Source organism: Bidens hawaiensis, unplaced genomic scaffold, assembly GCF_021521415.1.
Source record: "Bidens hawaiensis isolate Kalapana, Puna unplaced genomic scaffold, B.hawaiensis_p1.1 tig00020162_1, whole genome shotgun sequence".
Classification (NCBI taxonomy): domain Eukaryota; kingdom Viridiplantae; phylum Streptophyta; class Magnoliopsida; order Asterales; family Asteraceae; genus Bidens; species Bidens hawaiensis.
In genome coordinates this window covers 165,983-174,851 of record NW_027493072.1, presented here as the reverse complement: position 1 = coordinate 174,851, position 8,869 = coordinate 165,983, and the positions used below count along the sequence as shown (strand labels likewise).

The 8,869-nt window shown below is 38.1% G+C and overlaps 1 long non-coding RNA gene across 1 annotated transcript; it reads right to left on the bottom strand.

Moving 5' to 3' along the window:
• Positions 1 to 2,136: 2,136 nt before the first annotated feature.
• LOC143560052 (uncharacterized) lies at positions 2,137 to 4,172 on the bottom strand. Its single transcript, XR_013140040.1, has 3 exons — positions 3,727 to 4,172; positions 2,893 to 3,211; positions 2,137 to 2,742 (listed from the first exon to the last, which is right to left on the bottom strand). It is a non-coding gene; the product is annotated as an uncharacterized LOC143560052 (long non-coding RNA).
• Between the last annotated feature and the right edge of the window lie 4,697 nt (positions 4,173 to 8,869).

Below are 8,869 nucleotides of genomic sequence, written 5' to 3'. Positions count from 1 at the left end.
ACGAGTGTTTATTTTTCATTTAAAAAACACAATCGTGTGTAAAAACACAATTAAAAAAACACAATAGAAAAAACACTATGAAAAAAAACACAATAACAAAAACACAATGAAAAACCCAATATAAAAAACACAATGGAAAAAACACTATGCTAAAACATAATTGGATAAAACACAATGCCTATAACCTATTACACAATGTATAAAAAACCCACTAATTTTTTTTAATTTTTTTACAACAATATGGTACTCATATTAAAGATAAAAAAACGCTCATTATTAAATTGATTTTTTTATATAAAAAAAGATGTCGTATAAAAAGTTATTGACGTTTTAGAACGACGGGAGAATTGACATGTGCCTTGCATGTGAGGAGAGAAAGTCAACAATTATGTGTTCTTCCTTTTTTACCCTTATCCTTATTTCCCACATGATTTTCTTTCTAAGTTAATCTCAACCATTCAAATATAAAATGAATGGAAAAGATTATTTCCTATCATTCCTACAAAAACTAATTTTCTTATTATAACTCAACCCTTATAAGCGATACTTGAATTGCTATTTATAAATATTATTTATGATAGACGATCCATCAGTTACTGGTCCTACACAAACCTACCAATGAATTGTCGACTAACAATCCATCGTTGCATGCCATACACAACAAATGACCAAAACGTCTGAGCGGGAATCTAACTCAAAAGTCTCACTCTCAAACTAATCGATGGACTATCCGTAGGTAATAGGCCCTACACAACAAACGTTTGAATCTGAGTGGGAATTCAATATCCAAAGTCTTATCGTCACACGCCAACAAATAGCTGTCGGTAAAATTTTTATTTTAGTTTTCTTATATTTTCTAAATTTATATGTGCTTACTTACTGTCAGAGAAACCTCGTAATTAATTACCTACGGATATTTTCCATCGATAATTATCCTCAATGATACTTCTTTTTTTAGTAGTGGTAGTAATCTTGAATCTTAGCCTACTTATATACACGATTATGTAATTTACTAGTTTGTTTAATAGTAGTGGTGTGGTTTGATTCAGTTTCACCAAGATAGACTTGTAGCACTAGTAACATAGCCATAAGAAAGTTTTGCTATAAGATTGTTTTTCCTTGTTATCTTATATATTCGAATTGTGAAACTTTATATTTGGAATTGTTGTTCAATGTTCATGTATATACTACATGAAGATCTAGATGCTTTACCTACTGTTTCCAACAATACTGCACACATATACATGCCATATTCTATAAGAATATGTAAACACTCAACCTCAAACACAGTTTTGGACACCTAAACATGAACACAATATTCATTCATGTAACCTTAAACGCCCAGATCCGAACTGGCTAGTGTAAGGTTATAACAGTAAACATGTTAGTTGAACCGATAAAACTACCTATTTACACCTTCACTAGTGTCCTATACCCTTTGGGCTTGGACCAGTTGAAGCTAGCTTATAATAAGTTTCAACTTTGTTCTCAGAGTTGTAGTACTCATCATGAGCATGATCATCAGTTTTTGATGGTTGAGAAGATGCTGATAATTTCGTGGGCTCCAACGTAGGAACCGGCTTAGGTAAGGAGCTGTTTATTGACTCAGCAAACGCCACCAGCATCACCGTCATCAAGAACATCAAGAGGAACCGGCTACTCATTGATGATAGCTTACCAATAAGAGGGTTGGAAGTGTGTGTTTATATAGTGTTTGTTTGGATGTGGATTGCTATACCGGGTAAGACTCAAGAGAATCTGGAAATTAAGGGGGTGGTGGAGAAATGGGGTGGAAAAGAATGGTGCAGCCGCTGCCGGCCAAATCTCAATAGGTGTGCATATCCTGGCTTTACTAATGAGCGGTTGGTTAGGATGTTAAGGGCTTTTAGAGTTGTAGGGTCCTTTTTCTGGTTATTTTTTGTGTTTGACTTGGAAACTGGAATGTTTGAATGATGATTCCATTATGTTTGGTTGAGTTTTATAGATTGACACTTTTGCACTTTTCTGATTCTCCAATACATATGGGATTCTCTTTTAACTAAATGTAGAGCTTAGTTTGAATATATGCCAAAATTACACTAACAAAGCATGGATGAACGAGTAGGAAGCATCGTTGTTATTGGCGTGGGTCGATACCATCAGCGATCCATTCACTGGTTCACAACCTTCAGTTTTGGTTAAACATTCGTGACTATTTTCATACCTGCATGGGTCGGGAACGATACCGTTCCATGAAGCAGATACGTTGAAACAAGAGTTACATACTTACATGGTTGTATGTGATGAAAATGGCTTAACTTACCATGTTGTAGTTGTTGAAAGATATTATTACCACTAATGATAGATAGGCAATCTTGAATTGGTAATGACTATGAAAACATGTATTTGCAAAACACTAGACAACGTTTCTTTAGTTTAATTATTCATGTCTTGTTTTCGTTTTAACTTGCATTCAAACTTCCCAAAGCCGAAACTTTGTTAGCCATAAAGACTAGATGTACACCATACACATATATAGTCACATTCATAGGACATAAGAGAACATACTTGGAAAACCCTTACAATGATTCTTAATTTTTCGGTTTTTTGGGTTCCGGTTCCACAAGCACTGTAACATCCTCTTTGGTATCTTCTTTTCCATCACCTAACATTTATTATTTCCAAAGAAAGATAACATTACTAAATCTTGTCATCAAAGATATCATTTAGCTTGAAAGATAATGATGGGTAAAAACTGATAACCTCTTGCTTGGCGTTTGGCTGTAACATCCTTTTTGGTATCTTTTTCATCACCTAACATTTATTTATTATTTGCATAGTCATTATTGAATCAAAGAAAGATACTTATCATCTAGCTTGAATGATAATAATTAATGGGTAGTAGTAAATTACAGAGTTTGTAAGGAACTGTACGTAGCTTCCGAACTTGGGAAATCAACTCCTCCTCATCAGTGTCTTCATCCGACTCACCAGTGGATCCAATGACGTCTCTATTGAACTCCTCAGAACTCATGTCAGAAAATTTGTTCAAACCGATCCAATGACTAATTCTTAGATTTGAATTATGATTCTCTACTCTACGCATAGCTTCTTGAAACGTTTTGAATCTCCTTGCCTTCTCATCATGACCAGTATACGTCTTGTTGTGTTTTTTCATCCAGTCCTCAAAAACCAACATGTCATCATACGGCATTGTGGCAATCAATCGCCACTGTATTTATATAATAATAACAAAATCATGGGTTTAGAAACCTGGAGGAAATTTATTTATATGATGACAATTAACCATGATTTAGCTAGGCCACAAATATACATACAGATAACAATAGTTAGCAGGTAAATTATAGAACTTGTTGATTTATAAGGATTTAGCAATACGAAACAAACCCGGCCAAGACAACCAACCTAAGTTAAGACTTGTGCGTAAAAAATCATACCTTAATTTATTTCGTCTCAAACAAGAATGAAAGCGTACAAACCCTAATCGTTAGATTATGTATCATATATGTATACGTACGGGTCCATACTAGGGTTGCAGTAAAGAAATCGATTAGAAGTGAAACGATTAACAGGAATCGACTGGCCAGCGATATGAAAATTAGGATTGCAAACGAAAAATTGAAACAAACAGCGATTAACGAAAGATAAGATAATAATATCCAATTACACGAAAAAAAAGAAATCTGAAACAAAAGCATATGTATATGTACATAATAAAAACCATACCTTGCTTTCGTCATCTAGGGACTGACCAGTGATTCCAACGAGGACTCTTTGGAACTCCTCGATCAGAACTCATGTCAGCAAATTTGTTCAAACCGATAAAATGAGTACCTCTTGGATCTGAATTATGATTCTCTATTTCACGGAGAGTTTGTTGAAACAATTTGAATCTCCTTGCCTTGTCATCACCAGTATACGTTTTGTTGTATTCTTTCATCCAGTCCTCAAAAACCAACATGTCATCAGCGTCGGATGCCGACATTGTAACAATCACACCTGGATTTAAAAACAATGGGTTTTGAATGAAATCTGGAAACCCTTTGAGGAGGAAATTTATTTATATCTCGAAAAGAAAAGAAAAATCTGATTTAGGCCACAAAAATACATACAGAAAAAAGTTAGCTAGAAAATCAAACTTGTTGATTTATATTATAAGGATAAGCAATGCAAAAACAAACAAGAATCAAAGCATATATATATGTATAATCTAATTGTCGAAGCACGAAATGAATCTTACCTGATCCATGACGATGTTTCCACGGATTTTCGAGATGAACGAACCACGTCTTGATCTTCTTCTTCTTCTGCGGCTGCGCCGGCGACCTGCAATGGTTTCGAGGGTGTGGAGGCGACTGCTAAGATATCCTGAGGATTTCTTGTTCACAGACACAAAAAGTGGTGGTGGCTCTTACTGAGCATGCCCCATGATAAGGAGGTGGAGACCTCCTTATATAGAGTCTCATGGCCACCATCATGGTACCCTAATGGGCCTAGCCCAGTTAGGGTTACCTCCACAAAACCCCCTCGGCCCAATAACATCGTATTAGTCCATGTAATGAAATAAGCCAAACATAATAGATTTAGGGTCGTAGAACCGGGTTTTAGTACCATACCCCTACAGACACAAAAAGTGGTGGTGGCTCTTACTGAGCATGCCCCATGATAAGGAGGTGGAGACCTCCTTATATAGAGTCTCATGGCCACCATCATGGTACCCTAATGGGCCTAGCCCAGTTAGGGTTACCTCCACAAAACCCCCTCGGCCCAATAACATCGTATTAGTCCATGTAATGAAATAAGCCAAACATAATAGATTTAGGGTCGTAGAACCGGGTTTTAGTACCATACCCCTACAAGCCCCCCCACGGATGGCGCCAATGTCGAAGCACGAAATGAATCTTACCTGATCCATGACGATGTTTCCACGGATTTTCGAGATGAACGAACCACGTCTTGATCTTCTTCTTCTTCTGCGGCTGCGCCGGCGACCTGCAATGTCGAGACCTGCAATGGTTTCGGGGGTGTGGAGGCGACTGCTAAGATATCCTGAGGATTTCTTGTTCACAGACACAAAAAGTGGTGGTGGCTCTTACTGAGCATGCCCCATGATAAGGAGGTGGAGACCTCCTTATATAGAGTCTCATGGCCACCATCATGGTACCCTAATGGGCCTAGCCCAGTTAGGGTTACCTCCACAAAACCCCCTCGGCCCAATAACATCGTATTAGTCCATGTAATGAAATAAGCCAAACATAATAGATTTAGGGTCGTAGAACCGGGTTTTAGTACCATACCCCTACAGACACAAAAAGTGGTGGTGGCTCTTACTGAGCATGCCCCATGATAAGGAGGTGGAGACCTCCTTATATAGAGTCTCATGGCCACCATCATGGTACCCTAATGGGCCTAGCCCAGTTAGGGTTACCTCCACAAAACCCCCTCGGCCCAATAACATCGTATTAGTCCATGTAATGAAATAAGCCAAACATAATAGATTTAGGGTCGTAGAACCGGGTTTTAGTACCATACCCCTACAAGCCCCCCCACGGATGGCGCCAATGTCGAAGCACGAAATGAATCTTACCTGATCCATGACGATGTTTCCACGGATTTTCGAGATGAACGAACCACGTCTTGATCTTCTTCTTCTTCTGCGGCTGCGCCGGCGACCTGCAATGTCGAGACCTGCAATGGTTTCGGGGGTGTGGAGGCGACTGCTAAGATATCCTGAGGATTTCTTGTTCACAGACACAAAAAGTGGTGGTGGCTCTTACTGAGCATGCCCCATGATAAGGAGGTGGAGACCTCCTTATATAGAGTCTCATGGCCACCATCATGGTACCCTAATGGGCCTAGCCCAGTTAGGGTTACCTCCACAAAACCCCCTCGGCCCAATAACATCGTATTAGTCCATGTAATGAAATAAGCCAAACATAATAAATTTAGGGTCGTAGAACCGGGTTTTAGTACCATACCCCAGAAGCCCCCCCACGGATGGCGCCAATGTCGAAGCACGAAATGAATCTTACCTGATCCATGACGATGTTTCCACGGATTTTCGAGATGAACGAACCACGTCTTGATCTTCTTCTTCTTCTGCGGCTGCGCCGGCGACCTGCAATGTCGAGACCTGCAATGGTTTCGGGGGTGTGGAGGCGACTGCTAAGATATCCTGAGGATTTCTTGTTCACAGACACAAAAAGTGGTGGTGGCTCTTACTGAGCATGCCCCATGATAAGGAGGTGGAGACCTCCTTATATAGAGTCTCATGGCCACCATCATGGTACCCTAATGGGCCTAGCCCAGTTAGGGTTACCTCCACAAAACCCCCTCGGCCCAATAACATCGTATTAGTCCATGTAATGAAATAAGCCAAACATAATAGATTTAGGGTCGTAGAACCGGGTTTTAGTACCATACCCCTACACTAATAATCCTATAATCGCTTGCCAAGACAAGCAACGTAAGTTAAGTTGTACATAAAAAACCATACCTTTCTTTCGTCTCAACGGTGCAAATTATGCAATAGCTGAGAAGAATAACAGCCTACAAACCCTAGTTGTTAGATTTTGTATAATATATAAATATGGATCCATATTATCGGGTCAAGTGATCCCTTGGCCCGCAAAAGTTTATAAATTCAAATGATCATCAAAATAAAATTTAAATAAATTAATCTCTGCCTTACGATAACAAATAAGAACTCAAGAGAGAGATGTAATGTTTACGTGGTTCAGTTTAAACTAGCATATGTCCATGGCAACAATCAGGGCCGTCTCCAAGAATCGTGAAAATTTTTTAGGGTTGAAGGCGAAAAAGAAATTTAGACCTTAGATATGTTTAGTAATTGAGTTTAAACTTTAAGAATACATAATTTTTAAACAATATATATAATTTAAAACAAAATAAAAATCCGGGTTTATCGGGGCTGTAATGCCAATAATTTGTAACTTGCGATATCAAAATGCAAAACTCGTAATATATTTATGGTCAAGTTAATAACTTAAGTGAGCGGGAAATCCGGATACGAGACGAGAGCTTCGGTGCACGAACTTAGCTTTAATGGGGAGAATATCTTCTAAAATGTTTTTATTTGGCTATATATAGGACTCTACTAGTCATATGTATGTGTTTTGTATGGTGTAAATAACCCACCCAAGGAGAGCTCACATTGGGTGGAGTCGGTTCGTTCTCAATATTATAAATCTTTTAATCGATTACGGAGTCGTTCACTATATTTATTATCTTTGTATTTTTGTTCAATCGTATGATATACCGCACGCGTCTCGCACGTTTATCAAGAACAAAACCGTTCATTTGCCGGATCCGGTTTCGGGACCTACAAGGTTGTTGGGCTGGGATCCGTCGACCACCCGGTCTTGCCTCATAGCCGGCTCTGGCCACGCTAAACAATTATGGTGTCCTAAAACCAAAATTTGGTGCTAGAGAAATCACCTAAAATTAAGTTGATAATTAGGATTTTGATAATTTGCCAAACCACCAAACCTACCCAAGATTAGTTTATGGCATAAAGGATTTGTGCATGCTGCGTATCGCTTTGCCACCATGCCTAGTATTTACATACCTTATTACCAGTCTCCCGTATTATGTTCTTCTGTGTACCCTAAGTGAACTTGATCCAAAAGGGGTAGCTAAGCCAACACAGCATAATTTGTTTCTAGTCTAATGTTTGAGCCGAGTAATCGCAACGCTATATTTATTTGAAATTATTAACTTTAATAATAAAAGTAATAACATAGAACCCTTTACAATTACCAAATTTACCACATGGTTCATCTATAAAACCCTCTTCATCATCCCTCCCAAAAGAAACAAAGAAATCATATACACATAATACATCTTTCTTGAAAAAATGGTAATTGCAACCAACCTCAACAGTACCAAAACCAACATGGAAGGACGATTATATGACGTCTCTGAATGTTCATCGTTATCATCCGTAATAGACCACGAAGAGTTCACAAGAATGAAGCGTGACAAAGGCGGCATATACCGAGCCGGAGGTGAAAGAAACTGGTGAAGATTTTGGTTGAAGAAAGCAACAAAAGCTTCTATGGATCTTCGAAACCTTCGAATTTCCAGTACGGTCCATTTAGTTACTCACTCAATTTCGATGAGGTAGATCATGATGACGATTGACAAATATTATTCATATCAATCTGGATGGTCCTCTTAAGTCTCAAGTTTTAGTTGAGTCGTCTGAGTTAGTGTGAGTTATTAGTTTATGTGAATTTAGAGCTTGGTTAAAGCTACAAACACCCTCAATTTGCACTTTTGGTGTATATAAAACACCAATCTGAAGATAAACTAATGCGAACTGTTACAAGTTTGTTATAATCTGTGACGTGGCGAATATCATAAATTCTTCAAAGCTTTTTTCCTCCTAGACAAAAAGTAATGCATTGAACACTTGCCATCACTCTAAAAAAGTTTGCATCCAATTTACTAGCAAGGCAACAACATTTGCTCTTTTGCAAAAAGTTGTACATCTCTAAAAACATATTTCAAATACATACATATTCAAAATTTGGTGATTTTTGTGAATAAACTAGGTGTCCATACAAGCGAGGCAAAAGCATTTGCTCTTTTGCTAGTTGCTATTCTTTTCAAGCTTTTAGAAAGCTTGAACTGGAAGAAAGCCTTCCTGAACGGGTTGGCGTGTACATGTTTATATTTTCGGGTCAAAGAGGAACTATATATGTTTCTATCTACTTTTGTTTCTTGAATTTACTATGTCTCTTGAAACGTTTTAATTTAGTCTTTAAATGGTCATTCCAGCAAAGAAGGAAGGTAAAAACCTCCATCATTGAGACAAGAGAATCATTTAATTCACATACACAAGTCA